This window comes from Bos taurus, chromosome 21, assembly GCF_002263795.3.
Source record: "Bos taurus isolate L1 Dominette 01449 registration number 42190680 breed Hereford chromosome 21, ARS-UCD2.0, whole genome shotgun sequence".
NCBI classification, from domain to species: domain Eukaryota; kingdom Metazoa; phylum Chordata; class Mammalia; order Artiodactyla; family Bovidae; genus Bos; species Bos taurus.
In genome coordinates this window covers 57,453,988-57,480,841 of record NC_037348.1, presented here as the reverse complement: position 1 = coordinate 57,480,841, position 26,854 = coordinate 57,453,988, and the positions used below count along the sequence as shown (strand labels likewise).

The window sequence follows — 26,854 nt, the reverse complement described above, 5'->3', positions numbered from 1 at the left end:
CTACCATCACTCCTATTTCAACGATATGTAAATCTTGATGTAAAAAAAGCCGCTGAATGTCAAATAATACGGCAAAATTCCAGGACAACCAAATAAAAATAATTTTCTGAAGTTTGTTGTAAAGTGCTAAAACTTGAAGAAACTTCTGATTAATACAAAAGCTACTTCAGTGTTAAACTGCAACACTATCATGGATAATTTAGGTGCGCATATACACATTTAAAACACACCTCCAATCATTTGGATTCTCTGTACCTACCATAGCACATTAGGCTAAGTTCCAAATAAAACAAGATGATAGCATAGCCATTCATGTTGATACATATACTTGGGTACTTATCCAGTGCCGCAATGAATCAAAATAATGAAATAACTAGCTTCCATGATGTAGGAGAGTAGTATATAAAAAAGTCAACAACCATTTCTTGAGTGTGCACACTGTTTCTTTCACCTGCGGTGCTGGCATTCTTTCACAATTAACTCTTTCGTTCTTGGTCTTCACCCAAATGTCATCTGCTCCAAAACCAGCTCTTTCTTCCCATCTAAATTAGGTTCTATCATTGTCTGTACACACACCATTCTCTTCCCTGACAGCCCTTCATGTTTTACACGTATTTTCCCCCCCATCTCTCCCTCTTGGGGAAGGAGAGGAAGAGAGTGGGTAGATAAAAGCCATGTCTTTTGCTCACCAGTGAATTCTCAGCATACCCTAGGCACCATAAATACTGCTGAATGGAATTAATTTTTTTTAGATGTCCTGCAAACATTATCTTTAGCACACATAATTTTCACAACCACTGTTGTGAAATTTCACAACTGTTAAGTAGCAGTACCCTCCCTTTTTTTCCATAAAAAAAAAGGTGGGGGGAAGGTTTAGAAAGATCCCAGAGTTTAGACAGCAGCACAGACAGGCAAATGTAAGTCAGCCAAACCCACTTTTAACCCCTGCCTTCTCAATCTAACCTACCAGTACCTGAATAACCTCAAGAAGAAACTGACCCCCTAAACCTGTTCCTTACAAAACGGGATGATTACATGACTGTGTATTTCACAGAGTTTATGTAAATCAAATGAAAATGGAAGTGACATGCTCCCAAACATATAAAACTCCCTACAAAGTATTTATTATTCCCAAGTAAACACTGGTGGTAATTAGAGGGCAAATTATCTCTCCTAATAAGGCGATCAAAACATATTTAATTTCTTCCATCTTGCCTGCCATCTTAAAGTTTAAAAGGACTTTCAAACAAAAGCCTGTGCCTTAAGACTGACTACCCAATTAAAGGTTAAGACGGGCCCTGGGCATTTCCTCCATGGACAAGAGAAAAACTCTAGCAGACTTCTGAGGTAGAATTCTGAGGTCATTCTGCCCAGTAAATAAACGGCCCACACCGAGGTGAAGAAACAGGGCGAGGGCGTGGGACGGGGACGGGTCGACCGACTGCGGGGGCAGGGCCTGCTAGCCGGCCAGGTGTCAACACGGAGGAAGGTTGGGGGTCAGCTGGTCGGTCCCCTTGAGTCTGTTGTTGGGATCTCAGGTAGGCGAGTCCAGACCCCCAACTTTGCTTCCCACCCACTTCGTTGAGCCTCTGGAGGGGGAAGACGGGCCAAACCAGGTTGAGGTCGCGGAGACAGGAAAGGGGAGGGCACCAAGCAACGTCCGTGGAGATCCAGGGGGCCTCCCCTCCCTCTTCTTGAGCCCCTAGCTGGGCGGAGAGACCAAGGTCTCCGCCAAGGGGCTGCCGCCCCCGCCTCTAAGGCCGTTAACGCCCCAAAGGAACCCATCGGGCCGTAGGGCCCCCGCGGCCGCCTCACCTGAAGGCTCTGCAGCGGCTGCACCGCGGCCTGATCACCCTCCCGGGCCGCCCTTCCTCAGCAGCGGGCCGGGAGAGGGCTCAGGTTGAGTAGACCGGGTCCCGGACCTGCCACGGCCCAGCTACTCTTCCGGGAGACGTGGAAGAGCAGCGAGGACCCCAAAACAGAGTGCCTTCCGAGCTGCCTGAGCGGCCAGGAACCTAGAGCAGCCACCTGGAGGCGACTCAGGCAGCAGCGCCGCCAGCTGCGGGGTCCTCGCGCCTGGCCACGCCCTTTCGCCGCCTGTGGCGAGAAAGGAAAAGGGCAGGGCTTGCGTGCGTGTGACGTTGCTCGCCTCCCTGGGACCACGGCCCGCACGCGGCCGACACAACATTAGAGGCCACGCCCATAAGGGGGCGGTCCCCTCTGCGGGCCTCTTTGATGGCAAGGGCGGTCCTCCCCCTTAAAGGAGAAAATAGGACTGAGACGCTGGTGTCCCTGCTGCCGTTTACTTTTACCGGTTCTTCCTCCGCCTGCTTAGATTTACGAAAAATAGTGTTGAGCAGGAGGTGGGAGTAAAGAAAATAAGTTTCAGAGCTTTACCAGAGCTGTAAAGACAAGATGATGAGAAGTGACTGGAGGTGGAAGAAGCACTTTAAATGCTGTGGTCAGGGACGGTCTTACTCTGAGGAGGAAACATTTGAGCTGAGACCCAAAAGATAGAAATGGCCAGTAAAGGACTTTTCATACAGGTGTATTGTAGTTATCTTATGCAAGCTGTTCATTGAATATTTGAATTAAGTCTACAATTTTAGTAATTCAACAAATACTCAGCATTTACTTTGTTCATAAAGAAAGTGAAAGTGAAATCTCTCAGTCGTACCCGACTCTTTGCCACCCCGTGGACTGTAGCCTTTCGGGCTCCTCCGTCCAGGGCATTTTCCAGGCAAGAATACTGGAGTGGGTTGCCATTTCCTTCTCTAGGGGATCTTCCTGACCCAGGGATCGCACCTTGGTCTCCCTCATTGTTGGCAGACGCTTTACCGTCTGAACCACTAGGGAAGTCATGTTGTATATGCTATGTTATGCTAAGTCACTTCAGTCGTGTCCGACTCTGTGCTGCCCCATAGACGGCAGCCCACTAGGCTCCGCCGTCCCTGGCATTCTCCAGGCAAGAACACTGGAGCGGGTTGCCATTTCCTTCTCCAATGCATGACAGTGAAAAGTGATAGTGAAGTCGCTCAGTCGTGTCTGACTCTTAGTGACCCCATGGACTGCAGCCTACCAGGCTCCTCTGTCCATGCAAGTTTCCAGGCAAGAGTACTGGAGTGGGGTGCCAGGCTACCCCACTATTTCAAGAATTCCCACCCATACTTCCTAAGAGTCAGCATATACAGACCTACCACCCAGAAGTCACTGGGACTGGGCTACGTTAGCTAGAGAAACAGCACACCCAACAGAAAGAGGTTACGACTTTGCCTTGTACAAGACACGTGCAAAAAACCACTAACCACAGAAGAAAAGACTGCAATTTGGACTTTGTTAAAATTAATAATTTCTTTCCATCAAAAAAAAAGCAAAAGCAACAACAACAAAAACCAAGAAAGCATTAAGAGAATAAAAGGCAAGTCAAAGATTGGTAGAACATGTTTACAATACATATATCAGACCAAGGATTTGTATGCAGAGTATATAAAGCTCTCTGAGAAATCAATAAGAAATACCAATCAACCCAACCAAAATGGACCAATATCTTAGATACGTACTTCACAAGAGAAAATATCCAATTGATCAAAGCACAGGAAAAAGTGGTCAACACTATTTATGGGTCATCAGATCAGATCAGATCAGATCAGTCGCTCAGTCGTGTCCGACTCTTTGCAACCCCATGAATCACAGCACGCCAGGCCTTCCTGCCCATCACCAACTCCCGAAGTTCACTGAGATTCACGTCCGTCGAGTCAGTGATGCCATCCAGCCATCTCATCCTCTGTCATCCCCTTCTCCTCCTGCCCCCAATCCCTCCCAGCATCAGAGTCTTTTCCAATGAGTCAACTCTTCGCATGAGGTGGCCAAAGTATTGGAGTTTTAGCTTTAGCATCATCCCTTCCAAAGAAATCCCAGGGCTGATCTCCTTCAGAATGGACTGGTTGGATCTCCTTGCAGTCCAAGGGACTCTCAAGAGTCTTCTCCAACACCACAGTTCAAAAGCATCAATTATTCTGCACTCAGCCTTCTTCACAGTCCAACTCTCACATCCATACATGACCACAGGAAAAACCATAGCCTTGACTAGACGGACCTTTGTTGGCAAAGTAATGTCTCTGCTTTTGAATATGCTATCTAGGTTGGTCATAACTTTCCTTTCAAGGAGTAAGCATCTTTTAATTTCATGGCTGCAGTCACCATCTGTAGTGATTTTGGAGCCCAGAAAAATAAAGTCTGACGCTGTTTCCACTGTTTTCCCATCTATTTCCCATGAAGTGGTGGGGCCGGATGCCATGATCTTCGTTTTCTGAATGTTGAGCTTTAAGCCAACTTTTTCAGTCTCCACTTTCACTTTCATCAAGAGGCTTTTGAGTTCCTCTTCACTTTCTGCCATAAGGGTGGTGTCATCTGCATATCTGAGGTTATTGATATTTCTCCAGGCAATCTTGATTCCAGTTTGTGTTTCTTCCAGTCCAGCGCTTCTCATGATGTCATCAGAGAAATGCAAAATTAAAATCAGAAAGAAATACTGTTTTTTTTTAGCTGAGCATAGACTTTACAGACATATGTTTTAAATAACTAAGTTTCAAACACAGAGGTACATAAAAAAATAGCTGATAAACTTTTCTTATATTTTTTCACCAAAACGGAATCCTCATAATCATCGAAAATCCACCATCTTTCCACTAGATTTAAAAATAATATATTTGACATCAAAATATTATGAAAGATGTATAATGTCTTAATAACAAAAGGTTTAGCACTATCCCTTTAAAACTCCAAATTCTGTCTGTGTGTTTCAATTTAATCAATAAGGTTTTTGGAGATGTAAATTAAATAAACATTTATTTAATCACTGATTCATTCATGCAGGTGTTTGGTTCCCTAGATTCTTTATATTCCTTTTTCCGTGGATGGTAACAGAAGTAAATGATATTAGAGCCATGCAATAAAGAAATACTTTCACACATCCACCATAAGTGCTAAAACGTAAAAAGATGGAAATTGCCAAGTACTGGTGAGTTTATGGGGCTGCTAGAACATTCATGTGTTTTCAACAGAACTCTAAGTAATAGAACCACTTTGGAAAACTTGGACTGTATCCATTGAACCTAAATATAGGCCTTCTCTTTGATCAGGCATAGGGCCACCCTATGAGTCAGAAGTTCCACTCAAGACAAATGGGGGCAAGCTCCATCAAAAGACATGTACAATGAAAAACAAGAAACTATACACACCACAACATGGATGAGTCAGACATACTTGAGTTAAATAGTGTTGAGTTAAAGCAGACACAAAAGACCACATACCATATAATTTTATTAATATGAAGGTCAGAACAGGTGAAGTTAATCTATGATTATAGAAGTTATAATAGTAGTTACCTTTGCGGGGCCAGACATTGACTAGGAGGGGTCAAGATGGAGGCTTCTAGGATCCTGACAATGTATATTGTATGTAAGAATTTATTAAGCTCTGTACTTAACAACTGTTAACTTTATTGCATGTATGTTATCCCTCAATTAAAACAATTTTAAAAATAGACATAATCTTTGAGAAAGTGATTTCTCAATTTCAACTTTTAGGAAATTATCCTACTTAATAATTTTGCATGTGTGTGAGTATACACACATATGCAAAATTATTAACTATAGCATTACTTATAATAGCCAGCATTGGAAACAAGTTAAATGTACATTGATTTAAAATCTTAGGGGGGGACTTCCCTGGTGGTCCAGTGGCTAAGAATCTGCACTCCCAATGCAGGGGGCCCAGGTTTGATCTCTGCTCAAGGAATTAGATTCCACATGCTGCAACTAAGATCCTGTGTGCCGCAACTAAGGCCTGGTGCAGCCAAATAAATAAAAAAAATTTATTTGAAAAAGAAAAAACTTGGTATATTCATGCACTGGAATACTATGCAGGTGTTTTTTTAAGAAAATAAAAACAAAAATTCTTATGTAAGGATATAGAGTCTATGCCCTGACCAGTAATGCTGAAGAAGCTGAAGTTGAACAGTTCTATGAAGACCTACAAGACCTTCTAGAACTAACACCCCCCAAAAGATGCCCTTTTCATTATAGGGGACTGGAATGCAAAAGTAGGAAGTCAAGAAACACCTGGAGTAACAGGCAGATTTGACCTTGGAGTACAGAATGAAGCAGGGAAAAGGCTAACAGACATTTGCCAAGAGAATGCACTGGTCATAACAAACACCCTCTTCCAACAACATAAGAGAAGACTCTACACATAGACATCACCAGATGGTCAATATCGAAATCAGATTGATTATATTCTTTGCAGCCAGAGATGGAGAAGCTCTATAGAGTCAGCAAAAACAAGACTGGGAGCTGACTGTGGCTCAGATCATGATGAACTCCTTATTGCCAAATTCAGACTTATATTGAAGAAAGTAGGGAAAACCACTAGACCACTCAGGTATGACCTAAATCAAATCCCTTATGATTATACAGTGGAAGTGACAAATAGATTCAAGGGATCAGATCTGATAGACAGAGTGCCTGAAGAACTATGGACAGAGGTTCGTGACATTGTACAGGAGACAGGAATCAAGACCATCCCCAAGAAAAAGAAATTCAAAAGCAAAATGGCTGTCTAAGGAGGCCTTACAAATAGTTATGAAAAGAAGAGAAGCAAAAAACAAAGGAGAAAAAGAAAGATATACCTATTTGAATGCAGAGTTCCAAAGACTAGCAAGGAGAGATAAGAAAGCCTTCCTCAGTGATTAATGCAAAGAAATAGTGGAAAACGATAGAATGGGAAAGACTAGAGATCTCTTCAAGAAAATTAGAGATACCAAGGGAACATTTCATGCAAAGATGGGCTCAATAAAGGACAGAAATGGTATGGACCTAACAGAAGCAGACGATATTAAGAAGAGGTGGCAGGAATACACAGAAGAACTGTACAAAAAAGGTCTTCACGACCCAGATAATCATGATGGTGTGATCACTCACCTAGAGCCAGACATCCTGGAATGTGAAGTCAAATGGGCCTTAGGAAGCATCACTACAAACAAAGCTAGTGGAGGTGATGGAATTCCAGTTGAGCTATTTCAAATCCTGAAAGATGATGCTGTGAAAGTGTTGCACTCAATATGCCAGCAAATTTGGAAAACTCAGCAGTGGCCACAGGACTGGAAAAGGTCAGTTTTCGTTCCAGTCCCAAAGAGAGGCAATGCCAAAGAATACTCAAAAAACCACAAAATTGTACTCATCTCACATGCTAGTAAAGTAATGCTCAAAGTTCTCCAAGCCAGGCTTCAATAGTATGTGAACTGTGAACTTCCTGATGTTCAAGCTGGTTTTAGAAAAGGCAGAGGAACCGCAGATCAAATTGCCAACATCCTTTGGATCATCGAAAAAACAAAAGAGTTCCAGAAAAACATCTATTTCTGCTTTATTGACTATGCCAAAGCCTTTGACTGTGTGGATCACAATAAACTGTGGGAAATTCTGAAAGAGATGGGAATACCAGACCACCTGAATTGCCTCTTGAGAAATCTGTATGCAGGTCAGGAAGCAACAGTTAGAACTGGATTTGGAACAACAGACTGGTTCCAAATAGGGAAAACAGTACATCAAAGCTGTATATTGTCACCCTGTTTATTTAACTTATATGCAGAAATATCATGCATGAGAAACACTGGGCTGAACAAAGCACAAGCTGGAATCAAGATTGCCTGGAGAAATATCAATAACCTCAGATATGCAGATGACACCACCCTTATGGCAGAAAATGAAGAACTAAACAGCCTCTTAATGAAAGTGAAAGAGGCGAGTGAAAAAAATTGGCTTAAAACTCAGCATTCAGAAAACTAAGATCATGGCATCTGGTCCCATTACTTCACAGCAAATAGATGGGGAAACGGTGGAAACAGTGACAGATTTTATTTATTTGGGCTCCCAAATCACTGCAGATGGTGACTGCAGCCATGAAATTAAAAGACACTTGCTCCTTGGAAGAAAAGTTATGACCAACCTAGACAGCATATTAAAAAGCAGAGACATTACCAACAGAGGTCCATCTAGTCAAAGCTATGGTTTTTCCAGTAGTCATGTATGGATGTGAGAGTTGGACTATAAAGAAAGCTGAGCACTGAAGAATTGATGCTTTTGAACTGTGGTGTTGGAGAAAACTTTTTTTTTTAATTTTAATTGGAGGCTAATTACTTTACAATATTGTATTGGTTTTGCCATACATCAACATGCATCTGCCACGGGTGTACACGGCGGATGTTCCCCATCCTGAACCCCCCTCCCACCTCCCTCCCCATACCATCCCTCTGGGTCATCCCAGTGCCCCAGCACTGAGCATCCTGTATCATGCATCGAACCTGGACTGGCGATTCGTTTCACGTATGATATTATACATGTTTCAATGCCATTCTCCCAAATCATCCCAGCCTCTCCATCTCCCACAGAGTCCAAAAGACTGTTCTATACATCTGTCTCTTTTGCTGTCTTGCATACAGGGTTATTGTTACCATCTTTTTAAATTCCATATATATGCATTAATATACTGTATTGGTGTTTATCTTTCTGGCTTACTTCACTCTGTGTAATAGGCTCCAGTTTCATCCATCTCATTGGAACTGATTCAAATGTATTCTTTTTAATGGCTTAGTAATATTCCATTGTGTAGATGTACCACAGCTTTCTTACCCATTTGTTTGCTGATGGACATCTAGGTTGCTTCCATGTCCTGGCTATTATAAACAGTGCTGCAATGAACATTGGGGTACATGTATCTTTTTCAATTCTGGTTTCCTCGGTGTGAATACCCAGCAGTAGGATTGCGGGGTCATATGGCAGTTCTATTTCCAGTTTTTTAAGGAATGTCCTCACTGTTCTCCATACTGGCTGTACTAGTTTGCATTCCCACCAGCAGTGTAAGAGAGTTCCCTTTTCTCCACACCCTCTCCAGCATTTATTGCTTGTAGATTTTTGGATAGCAGCCATTCTGACTGGCATGAAATGGTACCTCATTGTGGTTTTGATTTGCATTTCTCCGATAATGAGTGATGTTGAGCATCTTTTCATGTGTTTGTTGGCCATCTGTATGTCTTCTTTGGAGAAATGTCTATTTAGTTCTTTGGCCCATTTTTTTATTGGGTCATTTATTTTTCTGGAATTGAGCTGCAGGAGTTGCTTGTATATTTTTGAGATTAATTTTTTGTCCATTGCTTCATTTGCTATTGTTTTCTCCCATTCTGAAGGCTGTCTTTTCACCTTGCTTAGAGTTTCCTTTGTTGTGCAGAGGCTTTTAAGTTTAATTAGGTCCCATTTGTTTATTTTTGCTTTTATTTCCAATATTCTGGGAGGTGGGTCATAGAGGATCCTGCTGAGATTTATGTCAGAGAGTGTTTTGCCTATGTTCTCCTCTAGGAGTTTTATAGTTTCTGGTCTTACATTTAGATCTTTAATCCATTTTGAGTTTATTTTTTGTGTATGGTGTTAGAAAGTGTTCTAATTTCATTCTTTTATAAGTGGTTGACCAGTTTTCCCAGCACCACTTGCTAAAGATACTGTCTTTTCTTCATTGTATATTCTTGCCTCCTTTGTCAAAGATAAGGTGTCCATAGGTGTGTGGATTTATCTCTGGGCTTTCTATTTTGTTCCATTGATCTATATTTCTTCTTTGTGCCAGTACCATACTGTCTTGATGACTGTGGCTTTGTAATAGAGCCTGAAGTCAGGCAGGTTGATTCCTCCAGTTCCATTCTTCTTTCTCAAGATTGCTTTGGCTATTAGAGTTTTTTTGTATTTCCATACAAATTGTGAAATTATTTGTTCTAGCCCTGTGAAAATATCGTTGGTAGCTTGATAGGGATTGCATTGAATCTATAGATTGTTTTGGGTAGTATACTCATTTTCACTATATTGATTCTTCCAATCCATGGACACGGTATATTTCTCTATCTATTAGTGTCCTCATGAGAAACGCTGGACTGGAAGAAACACAAGCTGGAATCAAGATTGCCAGGAGAAATATCAATAACCTCAGATATGCAGATGACACCACCCTTATGGCAGAAAGTAAAGAGGAACTATAAAGCCTCTTGATGAAAGTGAAAGTGGAGACTGAAAAAGTTGGCTTAAAGCTCAACATTCAGAAAACGAAGATCATGGCATCCGGTCCCACCACTTCATGGGAAATAGATGGGGAAACAGTGGAAACAGTGTCAGACTTTATTTTTCTGGGCTCCAAAATCACTACAGATGGTGACTGCAGCCATGAAATTAAAAGATGCTTACTCCTTGAAAGGAAAGTTATGACCAACCTAGATAGCATATTCAAAAGCAGAGACATTACTTTGCCAACAAAGGTCTGTCTAGTCAAGGCTATGGTTTTTCCTGTGGTCATGTATGGATGTGAGAGTTGGACTGTGAAGAAGGCTGAGTGCCGAATAATTGATGCTTTTGAACTGTGGTGTTGGAGAAGACCCTTGGGAGTCCCTTGGACTGCAAGGAGATCCAGCCAGTCCATTCTGAAGGAGATCAGCCCTGGGATTTCTTTGGAAGGGATGATGCTAAAGCTGAAACTCCAGTACTTTGGCCACCTCATGCGAAGAGTTGACTCATTGGAAAAGACTCTGATGCTGGGAGGAATTGGGGGCAAGAGGAGAAGGGGACGACAGAGGATGAGATGGCTGGATGGCATCACTGAATCGATGGACGTGAGTTTGAGTGAACTCCGGGAGTTGGTGATGGACAGGGAAGCCTGGCGTGCTGCGGTTCTTGGGGTCGCAAAGAGTCAGACATGACTGAGTGACTGATCTGATCTGATCTGATTAGTGTCCTCTTTGATTTCTTTCACCGGTGTTTTATAGTTTTCTATATATAGGTCTTTTGTTTCTTTGGGTAGATATATTCCTAAGCATTTTATTCTTTTCGTTGCACTAGTGAATGGAATTGTATCCTTAATTTCTCTATTTTCTCATTATTAGTGTATAGGAATGCAAGGGATTTCTGTGTGTTGATTTTACATCCTGCAACTTTACTATATTCATTGATTAGCTCTAGTAATTTTCTGGTGGAGTCTTTAGGGTTTTCTATATAGAAGCTGAAGCTGAAACTCCAATACTTTGGCCACCTGATCCGAAGAACTAACTCATTTGAAGAGACCCTGATGCTGGGAAAGATTGAAAGTGGGACAAGAAGGGGTCGACAAAGGATGAGATACTTGGATGGCATCACCGACTCAACGGACATGAGTTCGAGTAAACTCCGGGAGTTGGTGATGGACAGGGATGCCTGAGTGCTGCAGTCCATGGGGTGGCAAAGGGTCAGACATGACTGAGCAACTGAACTGAACTGAACTGAACTGAAGGATATATAAAGAGCTCCAGGATCTTAACAACACATGATGTTTAAGAAAAAAAAAAGAAGTTAAAAAAATGGTGTTTGTATGCTATCATTTGTATAGAAATATCTTTTATGAGTAAAATCTATTTCTTTGCCTCCTTGGAAAACTTGGCTGGGCAACACACGGGAGAGGGTGGTTTTTTCTTCAATGAATCCTCTTTGGGATGTGCCCTTTGAACACTGTACCATAAGAATGTATTTTTTTTAATATTAAAACAATTCTTAACTTTGAACATCCTTGGAGGCCTAATGCACTCCCCATGTCTTCATAGTCCTGCCTCTCAGTACCTCCTGACACCCTTCATTTATATGTCCTGCCCAGCCCAGCAGGCTTTCTCCAGGGATTTTGTGACCCTCATTAGAAGGTTCCTATATTCCTTCAACACCAGGTTTTTATGATTCTACTCCTTGTTAAGCAGCTCTGAAGGACGAAATTGTGAACCTCTTTGTGCATTTCTATCTTCCAGCAGCAGGAGGCACTTAATACTTAAAAATATGTACATGCATATCATATTTGGATTAACAAGTAAAATGAGGATTGGTGGACTGTTTTGTTTATAGAGCACAGAATGTAATATTTCCATAAATCTGCCCTAGATGACACCCAGGAATTTCATATTCCTGTACCTGTTTGGGAGTTCCTCCAGCTTGACAGGCCATTTCTGGCGAATTCAGTGTCATCTGGAGTGCTAAGATGCTCCTGGAGATGAGTCCCTCTGCCATGGCACTCCTGATGAAACTTCCTAGGCCCCCATTTACCCCTCATTCTCAGAGTGTCATGAGCATTTTCTGCTCAGAAGCCTCCCACCCCCATTTGACCCTATGTGGGCAGCAGGGCTGGTTGGAGAAGAGGCTTTGAATTTTCCTGGAAATAACACGTGCCTGAGAGTCAACAAACAGCATGCTGTGCCTTGTTTTTGTGTCATAACAACTCCCTTTCTCTATCAGGGCCTCAGTTTCCTCATCTGTAAAATGGGTGGTTAGTGGTTTTGAAGGTGTATATGAGTGATTTTTATACCATGGTGTTCTTTCTTTTAAGGACATCTTATGTCTATGCCTCATACATAAAGTGCATCCAAGTGAAGCACTCCTGATTAAAGACTGTAGATGAAGAGGGTGAAGATGGGGAAGAGGATATGCAGATCCCCTTCCAGTGTTTCCCCATGCCCCACCAAGAAGCCAAGAAGCTCCTGATGTAGCTTCTAGGGAGTTCAAAATGTCTCTGCACCTGTACTGGGTGTTTTTTTTTTTTTTTTTTTTTTGCCATGCCGTAAGGCTTGTGGGATCTTAGTTCCCTGACCAGGGATTGAACCTGATCTGTCAGTGAGAGTGTCAAGTCTCAACCACTGGACCACTAAGGGGTTCCCTGGGTGTTCTTTAAGAGCCTCACTTTGAGGTTCTGGGGTTCTGTGGAAGACTAGTCCTGCTTGGGTGCAGGGAAGGGACCTACATCTTATCTTCTTTGTGCCATGAACCCTTTTGCAGAATTGTGTGGCTATCTTTTTTTTTTAATAATTTTTTTCTATTTTTAAATTTTTATTATTTATAATTTAGGGCAGGAGGAGAAGAGGGCAACAGAGGATAAGATGGTTGGATAGCCTCACCAACTCAATGGACATGAGTTTGAGGAAACTCCGGGAGATGGTGAAGGACAGGGAAGCCTGGTGTGCTGCAGTCCATGGGGTTGCAGAGTTGTACACGACTTAGCAACTGGGAAACAACGATGGCTGTGCTGAGTCTTTGTTGCTGCACACAAGAGGGCTTTCTCTAGTGGTGAGTGGGGAATACTCTCTAGTTGCAGTGTGCAGGCTTCTCCTTGCAGTGGCATCTCGTTGCGGAGCACAGAATGCGGGGTGTGTGCAATTCACTAGTTGTGGCATACGGATTTAGATGCCCTGCAGCATGTGGAATCTTCCCAGACTGGGGATTGAACCCATGTCCCCTGCATTGGCAGGAGGATTTTCAACCACTGGACCACCAGGGAAGTCTTCGTTGTTTTATTTTTAACAAGTTCATCATTTAAGAAGTCTGAATTCATTTTCATCACATGATATTATACACAGTCATCTGCTGAAACAATTCTTTTTAACAGATCACAGTTTTAAAAAGTCATAGGTATTGTAAGTTCTGTATAAACTAGTGGATAGTAAGTTGATTCCTTTGTTCTGATTTATAAGCCTCAACTTCACTATTGAATAAAGAAAGTAAAGCAAAGAAAGCATAATTGGTCACTTGTTTAGAACAGCATTATTTCTGTAATTTGAAGCTTTCTAAATGGACAGGTTCAGACCTGGTGTAACAGGATTATTTAATGAATAGGCTATAGTGAAATTGTACAAAAGGTTATTAACTTTAATCATTAATAGCTTAAGGAACACTATGTTACTAATTGCTATTCAAATTCAAAAACCTATTTTTGAATCCTCAGGAAGTAGCTTGTGTACACAATTAAGCCACCTTATACTCAGAGGAGTGTCAATATGTAGACACTCAATGTTCAACAAAAGCTTTGGCTTTAGGGAAGACAGAAACATTTAAAATAATGACTTTAATCATCATTTTAAGTATATGATAGGGCTTCCCTGGTAGCTCAGTGGTAAAGAATCCGTCTGCAGGATTTGCATGCAGGACACGCGGGGGGTTTGATTCCTGGGCTGGGAAGATTCCCTGGAGAAGGAAATGGCAACCCACTTTGGTATTCTTGCCTGAAAAACCCCATGGACAGAGGAACCTGGTGGGCTACAGTTCATGGGGTCGCAAAAGAGCTGGACATGACTTAGCAACTAATCAACAACAACAAGGGAAAGTGTGCTTTAATTAAATACATATCATACCAGTGATGCTGGCAAGGTTGAAAGTTACTCCCAACTTGGACAGCTATAAAAATGTGTGTACATGATAAGACAGTAAGATAAAAAGCAATCCTTTTGAAACAAAGGTTTAAAAATATTCTGTTCACAGCAGTTTGTATCAACAGTATGCATTTTATGATGATAACTTGTACAGATAGAGCACCCTAGGGCTCTCTTTATATCTTAAAGAAAACGAACATTCACATTATTCATGGGTTGTAGTGAATTTAAAACAGATCAGTTGTACACTTACCTCCTAGACAGGATAAACTGTCCTGAGACTTTCAGCTTTAATACCATCATTAAAGTTGTTTGCAAAAGGAACAGAGAATTAAAAAACAAAACAAAACTGTAAAAAAATAAAACATTTTTTTCCTGGGTGTGGAGAGTTTCCTATTTGCTGTTATAACAAGCAAATATCATTCATTAAGTCAAAAATGGGAGGAGCAGGCTCACCAACACTATTTGAGCAAGCTGGACAATCCACATAATTTAAAAAATGAAGGTCGTACACTCTATATCACAAGTTCCAATTAAGCAGTGTCAAAATGACACCCATTTCTTTGCTTGCTTTGTGGTCACACCCCTTGGGGATGTTAATGGATCTCCTGGCATTCGGCTTCTTTTTCTCTGCAAGGTTTGAAATCTGAAAAAGACTTTGTCCACACTTAGCGTGGTATCTCCATTGTCAAACTCTCCACAATAATTGGGTGCAGACAATAGAGTGATCGAATGCTTCTTGGCAAAAAATTCATACCCATCTTCTACCACCTTATAGGCTCTACATATAAGACCCAAATCATACTTATGGAGAAGGCAATGGCACCCCACTCCAGTACTCTTGCCTGGAAAATCCCATGGATGGAGGAGCCTGGTAGGCTGCTGTCCATGGGGTCGCGAAGACTCGGATACAACTGAGGGACTTCACTTTCACTTTTCACTTTCATGCATTGGAGAAGGAAATGGCAACCCACTCCAGTGTTCTTGCCTGGAGAATCCAAGGGAGGTGGGAGCCTGGTGGGCTGCCGTCCATTGGGTCACACAGAGTCGGACACGACTGAAGCGACTTAGCAGCAGCAGCAGCAGCGTGGTATCTCCATTGTCAAACTCTCCACAATAATTGGGTGCAGACAACAGAGTGATCGAATGTTTCTTGGCAAAAAATTCATACCCATCTTCTACCACCTTATAGGCTCTACATATAAGACCCAAATCATACTTATGGAGAAATTTGCCAACCACTTCTGCACCAAGTGTGAAGGACACTCCTCTGTCATTTTTATCCTAAGACAACTTTACCCAGGTCACACCGCAAAAGGTCACAAAGAAGACCTTGATCTGGTACATCAGAGGGTCACATAGTTTTCCAAATCTGCTCCATAGATTGAGGATCTGGTGACAAACCTCCAGGACAGCAGAGTATTTTCTTGACCAAGAAGGCTGCTACTGGTAAACAGGTAAAGCAGTCTGTGAAACATGTTTTCCATAATGTAACTTTATATCTTTTACATTCATCACAAAATCCATACATTCTATTGATAATGGCACATTTGTGGTTTCTTCTAAGAAGAAAAAAGTCTCTGGATAATCAATTTTTTTCTTTAGCCAATAAAAGGCAGATAGTCTCCAAAGTCTGTGTCGGCCACTATAGTTTGCTTCCTAGTGGGAAACCACCACACTGCAAAAGTTGAGACAAATCTAAGTATTGCCTGTGGGTATCATCACTATTTTGAGCAATGCTTCAAGTTCTAGTAGGATGGGCTGACTCAGAAAGATTTGGCAGAACTTTAAGCACAGTTCTCTTTTTTCGTTTTCCTTGTAGCCAGACATCCTTGTGTGGCTTAGACCCTCTCATTTGCAGCAGTCATTGGTTGAGGCTGTTGATGTTGAGTTTATCTGTATCTGCCATCACCTACTCACAGTTGACCCTCCTGCAGGCGTGGGCTCACACCTGGGGATTTATACCTCCTTTCCCAAGGCCAGGAGCACAGAGGTGGCCGTGGTGGTGGTGGAGGTGATGACAGAAGCCACAGTGGGTCCCCTCCTTTGGCCTCATTCCCTGCATCCTCTTTCTCTCCTTATTGGAATCCTGAGGCAGAATTGTGTTTTTCGATGCATAAAATAATATGCACAGGATGATAAAAGAAACTAGATTGGAAATTATTAAAATACAGTTATCAAAAATTTTTAGATTATGTGATTCAATAATCTATGTACTTTTAAAATAACACATCAAATAACAGTGTGTAAAATGAAACCCAGCCTCCCTACTCTGGCCCACAAGGTGTCGCTGAAAATCTCGGCTCTCTATGCACCCATGCCAAATGGAAATACGGAGACAGAGGTTTGGAGGAAAGAGAAGGCGTAGCTTTATTTCTTTGCCAGGCAAAGAGGCGACACAGTAGGCTAGTGGCTCCAGAACTGTGCCTGCCCTGGAGGAGTTAGCGAGAAATTTTATAGTCAGGGCTGGCAGTCTGGAGAAGGAAATAAGGCTCAAGGCAGTGACAGGCTTGCATTCTTGTTTCTTTTGCAAAATTTCAAAACAGCCACAGCTGGCATCAGGCATAACTGGGGTTGGTCCTCTCTGCAGTGATCTGTTCGTGACGTTCCTTCTGAAGGTGTGGGGGAAAAGAATGCCAAGTGCAGGATAGAATTCACAGACTCTGAGAGTGATTAGCTTGGTGAAGGAGCAGTCTAGCTACGTGTGTTTGTTAGTAGTAACAGCGAAAGAGTAACCAAGGTTGCTTAACTCTTTTGGTCCTGTTTAAGCTGTTTCTCCAGCCTGTTCATTGTTCTCTTATTCCCTTATTTATGAGAAAAGTCTCATTTCTATTTCTGCTACAGCAAAGGCCTTGCAGGATCTGGCCCAAGTTGCCCTCGCCATCTCCATCTAGAACTGCTCTTCCTTAGACTCACAGCGTCCGGCCATCCTACCCTCAAGAACACTGGCCTTGATGTTCCCACTGCCTGGAAATTTCCTCTCCACATGTCCCCTGTTCTCCCACTACCCACAGTTACCACTTCATATTGCCGGTTCCCTCCCATCCTTCAGGTCTTGGTATAAAATTCTCCCCTTCTGGAGGCTTCCCTGGCCACTCGAGGTCAGCTAGCTGCTGTTCTCCACATGGTACCTCATTCTTTCCCTTTATAATATTTATGCTAATTTCATTGTGTATAATTTGTACAATTATAATTATGCAAATTTATAATAATTTGTATAGTGTGTATATATGTCCAGTTGTTTATTTACTTAGTGTCCATCCCCCCTCCATGAAGGCATAGACCACATCTGTCTTTCTCTGTGTACCTAATATCTGGGACAGGGCTTTCTACTTGGTAGATGCTTCTCTCTCTGCTCTGCGTGTGCATGCTCAGTCATGGCCGACTCTTTGCAACCCCATGGACCGTAGCCCACCAGGCTCCTCTGTCCATGGGATTTCCTAGGCAAGAATACCGGAGTGGGCTGCGATTTTCTTCTCCAGGGAATCCCCCTGACCCATAGATCGAACCCGTGTCTCTTGTGTCTCAAGCAGGAAGAGCATTGGCAGGCGGATTCTCTACCACTGTGCCACCCAGGAAGTCCTTGGTAGGTGCTTTCATACTTGTTAAATGAATGAATGCAGTGGTCCCACCCTGTGGATTAGAGGCGCTGGTTCCATGAGATAGGCAGATATCTCAGACAGAATCTATTGCATATGTAAGCATCCAGTATAATGCCTGGCGCACAACAAGGACTTAATAAATGGTAAGCATGATTTTTATGTCCTTCTGAGTTTTCCCCTGCATGGCCTTCTACTTATTCTTCTCCATCCACAGTCCACATCTAAAGTCCTAGTTCCATCCAGAATGAAGATGTGGGTCTTGCCATGGTCTCCCTGTACCCCTCCATGCCAGCCTGCCTAAACCACAAGGCCTATCTACCACCTTCCTCCCCACACTCATCTCAAGTAGCTACCCAACGTGGTTTTCCAGGACCCCAGGGACATGGAGGTGGTAGCTTCTGCTGCAGTGCTGGAGGCATTCCTGACATACAAGCATAGAAAAGCCTGGTGGAGTTCCCTAGGTCTGAGAGGAGGGGTCTTTACCACTCTGCGGGGGAGACATCACCTTTGCAATTGAGTGCGAATTTGGTGGAGTGACCGAGGGGCAGGACCAGCGCAGCCCCCTTGCCTCAGGAGCCAGGAGGCTGAGATGGAGGTGACGGTCTCAGGATGGAGGGATAGTGAGTGGGGGTCCCTGGTCACAGAGGGCAGAGGAAGAGAGAAGGATGCCCGAGCCTCGTGATGGTGCCCAGGAAGGGGGCACAGCTGGTCCTTGATATCATTTCCTTGTAAACTGACTGTTAGTCACGATTTGGGGATTTGCCATCTGAACACAAGTGGGGTAGCCAAATAAATGTTTGCTTGTTTCAACTCATGTCCCTCTCAACTGGCTTATTCTCCCATAATTAGGGAACGCAGCAGCCTAGCAGGGACTCAGTGCCCGGATTCCCTCACCCAATGTTATTTCCCCAGTAGATACCCTCTGCTCTGTCCAGACAGGTGTCCCCACCATTCTGAAGACAAGCCTTGTGAACGCCCCAGCTTCTGGCCTTCTTTCACTCTGCCCACTGTCTTTCATTCACCCACCCATTCCATCTTTGTTGAGTTGTCTAGTCTACGCCAGGCACAGCGAGGCATTAAGGAGACATGACATCTGCTCTCAAGGAGCTCAAAGTCTGTGTGGATAGATAAGGTAACTGACAGTTATAAACAGGGAGACCTGAGGAATGACTAAATTGGTGAGTTAATGAGTAAGTCTGGGTGTGTGAACACACCTCAATCTACTCAGCCCTGTGGCCCCCACTGCCTCAAACCACCCACCTTGGCCAGGCATGATAGTAACCACTTGCATGACTTATCTTACAACAGGAGGTCCTGGGTAAGGAATGCGGATCTAACAACCAGAAGAATTTGGGAAGGGTCCTAAGGAGAAAGGAGACACAGACACCAATTGATATGTCCTACCAACCTCCCAGAATCCTCCTTGCTGGAATCCATCTTGGCTGAGAGATGCTCGCACCACCAGGAAGGACCCTGAGTCAGAATGATTGGCCAGAGACAACCCAGAAATGAATCCCATCACCGAAAACCCAAGACTGCAAGCCACATGGCAGAGCAGTTCTCCTGGCTTCCCTTACCCTGCTGTTTTCCACCCCAGGCACCGCTTCCCCGTAAAGTCTCTCATCAGCACATGTGTCTCCATGGACAATTCATTCCTGAGTGTTAGACAGGAGTCCACTCTTGGGCCCTAGGAAAGGTCTCCCTTCCTGCAACAGTGTGACCATCCATGGACAATTCATTCCCGAGTGTTAGACTAGAGTCCACTCTTGGGCCCTAGGAAAGGTCTCCCTTCCTGCAACAGTGTGACCAGTCTTATGTCCATCTTATCGGTGGGTAGGAGCACACACAGGTCTGGGACTGAATTCACAAGATCGTGCCATTCTCTTACAAGAATACATGTGGGGTTTCTAAGGCAGAGACTTAGAAGTGGAATTCTTGAAAGTTTCTCCTTTCTATGAACAATAAGAAATTTTTCTCTTGGTCAGTACAAACTCCTTTTCTTTCTTGAAACTAGCTTTTGGAAAATTCATTCACTGATTCAACAAATATTTATTGAGCATTAAGGGAGACCAATCCTGAATTTCACTGGAAGGTCTGATGCTAAAGCTGAAGCTCCAGTATTTTGGTCATCTGATGCACACAGACAACTCATTGGAAAAGTCTCTGATGCCGGGAAAGATCGAGGGCAGAAGGAGAAGAGGGCATCAGAGGATGAGATGGCTGGATGGCATCACCGATGCAATGAACATGAACTTGGGCAAACTCCGGGAGATGGTGAGCGACAGGGAGGCCTAGCATGCTGCAGTCCATAGGGTCGCAAAGAGTCAGACACAACTGAAGCGACTAACATTCTCACATGCACTTAGTACAAATCTAGTTGCTGGGGATAGGAACCAAAGAGACCAAGGTTATATTCTAATGAGAGAAGACAGTCAAATTCTGGCATCTGAGACAGTGATAAGTTCTATGGAGGAATACAGAGCAGGGAAGGAGGGGGTGGTGTTTGGAACGGAAGTTGCAATTTTGAATAGGATGGTCAGGGAAGGCTGAATGAGGTGACAGCTCTGTTAAGACCTGAAGGAGATAAAGAAGTGAGCCCAGAGGATACAGAGTGGGAAAAAGAAGAGTGTTGCAGCCAGAAGGGAGAGTGAGTATCGAGACATGGGTCAGGGGCAAAGGGAGCCAGGACTGCAGGGGCATAAGGGGCAGAGATGCTGGAGGTGAGGGTGGAGAGGCAGGCAGGGCTCAGATAATACAGGTCCTTCTAGGCCATGTGAGAATTCTGCATTTTATCTTAAAAGCATTAGGAAGCCCTTAGAGAATCTTAAGCAGAGAAATGCTTTAACTTGTTTAGCAATTCAGTGTGCATTTTATGTGTCCACATGACTGGGTCAGGGCACGCCCAGATACCTGGCTCAACATCATGTCTGAGTGTGTCTGGGAGGGTGTTTCCAGATGCAGTTAGCATTTGAAAAGCTAACTGACTTTCCTGGGTGTCAACTTGAAGACAACCGATCACGGCACTTCAAGCCTTCATAACTGCATGAATTAATTCCATATCTTTATCATACACACATACATACTGTTTCTCTGGAGAACCCTGACCAATACAACCAGGGTCCCTCTGGATGATGTGTTGAGAATGGATTGACATGGACCAAGGACAGGAGCAGGACAACAGTTTCTGGGTAACCGTAACAACCCTGGTGAGAAAGGAGAGCACCCACCCCGGAATGATAGCTGTGGGGGTGACAAGAAGTGGTCAGATTCTAGAGCTGTTCTGAAGAGAATCAGTAGGATTTTGCTGACAGATCATGTAGGGAATAAAAGAGAAGGGACTTCTCTTTCTGGGGGTCCAGTGGTTAACAATCCACATGCTAATGCAGGGGACACAGGTTCGATCCCTGGTCTGGGAAGATCCCACATGCCACGGAACAACTAAGCCCATGTGCCTAGAGCCAGTGGTCAGCAACAAGAGAAGCCACTGCAGTGAGAAGCCCATGCACCAAACGAAGAGTAGCCCCTGCTCGCTGCAACTAGAGAAAGCCCATGCCCAGCATCAAAGACCCAGCACAGCCTAAATAAATAAATAATATACATTTTTTAAGGAAAGAAAGAGAAGTGTCAAGGATGAAGGCTGTAAGGTTTTCTGCTGGAGGACTTCGAAGAAGGACTTGACATGAATCGGAAGAGTAGGCTTAGTGGGGAACGTCAGGGGCTCAGTCTTGATCCGGACAAGTGTGACAGGCCAAGTGGAGAGGTGTCAAGTAGACAATAGGATGTGTGAGTCTGGAGGTCTGCGGAGAGTCCTGGCTGGAGAGACATGGATGGAACTTAAAACCATGATGAGTCAGTCAGGGACTAAGTAGGGACAGAGACAAGGAGAGGTATCGGGCTCTGGACCTCCAATGTTCAGAGATCAGGGTAAGGAAAACCAGGAAGCATGGGGATCCTAGCAGCCTCATGAAGAAAATGTTTAAAGGAAGAGGAAGTGATCGGCTGCATCAAATTGTGGGGAAAGAGCATGATGGCATATATAGAAAATACGCAGAGCAGGTAAATAAAGACAAAGAGCAGATGGGTGGGGAGTGGGGAGTGAGCATTGATTTGGGAAGAGCGTTTTCTTTTGGGGTGGTGAAAATGTCTTGAAACTCCATAGAGATGTGCTTGTACAACATTATGTGTATTAAATGCCATGAATTTTACTTTAAAATTATTAGTTTTATGTTATGTGAATTTCACATCGAAAAAATTTCTGTGAGCAATCAAGCATGATGAGCATGATAAGATAAGCAATCAAGCATGATAGATCTTGAAAATGACTAATGCATTTAGAAGTGTGGAGGTCTCTGGTGAGCTGGACAGAAGTTGTTTTGGGCAGGGGGCTGGCATAGAGCAAAAACTTTAAGGAAGCCCCATGAGGGCTGCCACAGGCTGCAGTTCTCCCAGGATCTTTTTACCTCTCTGCCCAGAGCATGTTTTCTTTCTGTCAGTTTTAGTCATTAACCTCAAGGCTCATTCGCCTCTGGAATCTGGTTTTGACCTTGCCATCAGCAGATTTCTTACACTTTAAAAAAAATTTTTAAATTCCTTTTTGTATTTAAAATGATGGTTTTGTCCAACCTCACAAATTTTGTCAATTTGGCGGGTGTCTAATGGTGCCTCCCTGTGGTTTTTATTATGTGAACATGTATTGTATGCGTACATCTTGATATTGTCAATCACAAGTTGGCACTTGCCGTGGGCACTCGCTGCCTACTTCCGTAAGGATTAAATCATGTGCTGCTGCAGCTGCTGACTTTTAACACCCCCTGAAAGGAGTTCAGGCCAGAAATGAGGCACTCTGTGCTCAGGGAGAAAAACTGAAGACAGATCTTCAGATAGATATTTTCAGGGGACGATTTTATGAGTCCAATTCTTGTATCTCTTCATATCTAGAAAAACACTGAAATCCTTCATGGTGATGTCCGCTCCTTGTGACTAGCAGAAAAAAGCCGCTCTGTATCCCCTCTTTCTTTTTTGTATAAAAAAGGCTTCTAGGCCTTTCTTGAGTTCCAAAGAGCAGACTTAAGCAGTTACTAATTAGGGAAGTGAAGGGATGCAGAAACAAAGGGAAAACAATCAAGAAACAATAGTTCAGCAATAGCAATGAGACAGTGTTAGTTCCTCCTCAAGGGATACATATATAAAACAATCTGACACATACCTTTGAGCTGTTCTGCAGAAATGAAGAGCCCACCCCACCACACCCCCACCCACTCTTCCCCTGTTCAACATACTGATGGTGACCACATGCTGACCATAGCATGTTGACCCCAGACTGGTTTGAACCAGGAGGTGGATGATTAAGATTCTTGCAACACCACCCTCACCAGCACCAATCAGAAAAACATCATACACCCTGCAGCCCTCACGTCAAAAGTTGCCTTTAAAACCCCTTCCCTGGAAGCCACGGAGGAGTTTGAGTCTTTCGAGCATGAGCTTGGCCCTGGGCCCTGCAATAAATGCTGACTTTGCTTCACTATAACCTGGTGTCAGTCAGTACATTGGCCATGCTGCATAGTGGGCGAGCAGATGCAAGTTAGGTTTGGTAATACCGTACGCAGTTCTCCATCTGGTTTTTCCCGAGTTGCACCCTTTCACGATAAACTAGTGATCTAGTAAGTAACATGTCTCTCTGTGGGCCATTCTGTAAGGGGAAACACTGACTGAAGTTGCCCACCCTGGCCAGGCACCATAGTAACCGTCTGCATGAATTATTTTGCGACAGAAGGTCCTGGTAAGGAACACAGAATCAACAAGCCACCACCAACCAGAAGAACTTGGGAAAGGTCAAAAGAAGACACAAGACTTCCCTGGTGGCTCAGGTGGTAGAGTCTGCCCACAGTGCGGGAGACCTGACCCAGGTTTGATCTCTGGGTCTGGAAGATCACCTGGAGAAGGAAAGAGCAACCCACTCTAGTACTCTTGCCTGGAAAATCCCATGGATGGAGGAACCTGGCAGGCTACAGTCCATGGGATCTCAAAGAGTCAGACAGGACTGAGCAAATTTACTTTCACTTTCTTTCTTTCAAAAGAAGACACCAGTCCATATGTCCTACCAACATCCCAGAATTCTTCTGGCTAGAATCCATCTTGGCTGAGCAATGCGTACCCAACCAGGAAGGACTGAGTCAGAGTGATTGACCAGAGACAACACAGAAAATAATCCCATCACCATAAAACCCCAGACTGTGAGCCACATGGCAGAGCAGTTCTCCTGGGTTCCCTTACCCTGCTGCTCTCCGCCCAGGCACCCCTTCCCAATAAAGTCTCTTCGTCAGCATGTGTGTCTCCTCCAACAACTCATTTCTCAGTGTTAGACAAGAGCCCACTTTTGGGCCCTGGAAGGGGTTCCTCTTTTTGCTACAATTCTAGCAAATTTATCAAGGAGTGCATTTTGAAAACCTCTGATTTGTTGTCAGTTTCCTAAGAAGTCCACTTAACAACCTGGACTTGCAACTAGCATCTGAAATCCACGAAAGGGTGTTGGAAGCTCCAGTCTTTAGCTGGTTGGTCAGAAGAAGCTAAGACAGATAAGAACTTGGACTTGTGACTGGTCTCTGAAGTCGGGGGCTGAAGTGCGTGAAGGGCAGTCTTGTAGGACTGAAGTCTTGACCAGTGGAGTCTGATGCTGTTTTCAGGTAGACAGTGCCAGAATTGAGTTGAATTTCAGGACACCCAGTGAGTGTTTGAGAACCGTCTGTTACACGGGGAATACCCGCTCCCATGTTGGTGTAGAAAAAGGAACAGACTGTCACCCATCCTCCAGTTATACAAAGAGTTAATTCACAGCCCACTGCGGGCGCTCACTGACTGTGCACCCTGAGGGGAATCAGAATGGAAAAGCAGGTGAGGCATCCAAGGCTTTGGATAAACAGGATGAGGTTCCAGATAGTTAAGAACAGGCCCCTGTGTAGTCAAGACACATAGCTCAGGAAAAACTTCAGTGACCACAGATTCTTGCATCTTCTCATACATAGAAAAGCACTAAAATCATTAACTTGAGATTCCTGTTCTTTTTGATGAGCAGTAATCCTTCACCAAGATGTTTGCTTGACTTCAGTTTTTCCTAGACAAAAAAAAATTCATATATACACTGGCCCCTACCTTTGCAGAGCAGATCCTCAGAGATATCAAGAGGGTGTTTCTCAGGCTACCATCCTCAGTGAAACCCTGAATGAAACCCAGCTCACAGCTCTTAGGTTTTGTGTGTGTGTGTGTGTGTGTGTGTGTGTGTGTGTGTGTGTGCGTGTGTGTGTGTGTGTGTGTTTTCCATAGGCACTGGAAATTGGGTCTCAGAACACCAAAGAAAGGTCTATCCCCTGTCACCTACAAATTGGCACTGGCCATCTACCCTTACAAGGATTAAAATTATGAGCCTCTGCACCTGCTGACTTCAGGACCTCGCAAAATGAGTTCAGGGTAGAGAGCAAAAATGAGGTACTCTGTCTTATAGAAAAAACTAGCAGAACAGGTCTTCAGATAGATATTTTCAGATATTTCAATTTTATTAATTAATATGAGCCAAGTTTTCTCAAAATTGTCTCAAATATGGGGCAATTTTATTAATATGAGCCTGATTCTTGTACCTCCTGATATCTAGAAAAGCACTGAAATCCTTCATGGTGATGTCTGCTTCTTGTGACTAGCAGTAACCTTCTGCAAAAAATATGTGCTCGATTGCATGTACTTCCCCTTCACCCAAATCACATGTATACTGACCTTCCCCTGTTTCTCTTTGGAGAAGTTTCTCAGAGCTATATGAAATGCTGTCTAACAGGCTATAGTCATCATTTTCCCCCAAATAAAACTTAATGCATAACTTGCACACTGTGCTTTTTTTTTTTTCAGTTGGCACCCTTAAATTTGCATTGCTATACCACTCAAAATTTTCCAAGCCAGGCTTCAGCAATATGTGAACCCTGAACTTCCAGATATTCAAGCTGGTTTTAGAAAAGGCAGGGGAACCAGAGATCAAATGATCAACATCTGCTGGATCATTGAAAAAGAAAGAGAGTTCCAGAAAAATATCTATTTTTGCTTTATTGACTATGCCAAAGCTTTTGACTGTGTGGATCACAATAAACTGTGGAAAATTCTGAAAGAGATGGGAATACCAGACCACCCGACTTGCCTCTTGAGAAACCTATATGCAGGTCAGGAAGCAACAGTTAGAACTGGACATGGAACAACAGACTAGTTCCAAATAGGAAAAGGAATACGTCACGGCTGTATATTGTCACCCTGCTTATTTAACTTATATGCAGAGTACATCATGAGAAACGCTGGGCTGGGAGAAGCTGGAATCAAGATTGCCGGGAGAAATATTAATAACCTCAGATATGCAGATGACACCACCCTTATGGCAGAAAGTGAGGAAGAACTAAAAAGCGTCTTGATGAAATTGAAAGAGGAGAGTGAAAAAGTTGGCTTAAAGCTCAACATTCAGAAAACAAAGATCATGGCATCTGGTCCCATCACTTCATGGGAAATAGATGGGGAAACAGTGGAAACAGTGTCAGACTTTATTTGGGGGGCCTCCAAAAGGCTTCCCTGGTGGCTCAGAGGTTAAAGCATCTGCCTGGAATGCAGGAGACCCAGGTTCGATCCCTGGGTTGGGAAGATCCCCTGGAGAAGGAAATGGCAACCCACTCCAGTACTCTTGCCTGGAGAATCCCATGGAGGGAGGAGCCTGGTGGGCTACAGTCCATGGGGTCACAAAGAGTCGGACATGACTGAGAGACTTCACTTCACTTAAAATCACTGCAGATGGTGACTGCAGCCATGAAATTAAAAGATGCTTACTCCTTGGAAGGAAAGTTATGACCAACCTAGATAGCATATTCAAAAGCAGAGACATTACTTTGCCAACAAAGGTCCGTCTAGTCAAGGCTATGGTTTTTCCTGTGGTGTGAAGAAAGCTGAGCACCAAAGAATTGATGCTTTTGAACTGTGGTGTTGGAGAAGA

At 43.5% G+C, this 26,854-nt stretch overlaps 1 protein-coding gene, 1 non-coding gene and 1 pseudogene across 3 annotated transcripts in view; 1 reads left to right on the top strand and 2 right to left on the bottom strand.

Annotated features, from left to right (window-relative positions):
- The window catches only part of GOLGA5 (golgin A5), a 28,776-nt gene extending 26,810 nt beyond the window's left edge, over window positions 1-1,966 (bottom strand). Inside the window, exon 1 of one of the 2 annotated variants that reach the window (XM_005222181.4) lies at window positions 1,816-1,966. The gene's annotated coding sequence lies outside the window, so the exon portion shown is untranslated. The remainder of the gene's footprint in view (window positions 1-1,815) is intronic. The other variant, NM_001098007.1, reaches the window with a different exon arrangement.
- On the bottom strand, window positions 1,873-16,151 carry LOC100138249 (serine/threonine-protein phosphatase PP1-gamma catalytic subunit B-like; annotated as a pseudogene).
- A 10,285-nt stretch (window positions 16,152-26,436) lies between these two features.
- Window positions 26,437-26,508, top strand: TRNAS-GGA (transfer RNA serine (anticodon GGA)). The gene has a single exon. It is a non-coding gene; the product is annotated as a tRNA-Ser (tRNA).
- Window positions 26,509-26,854: the final 346 nt, after the last annotated feature.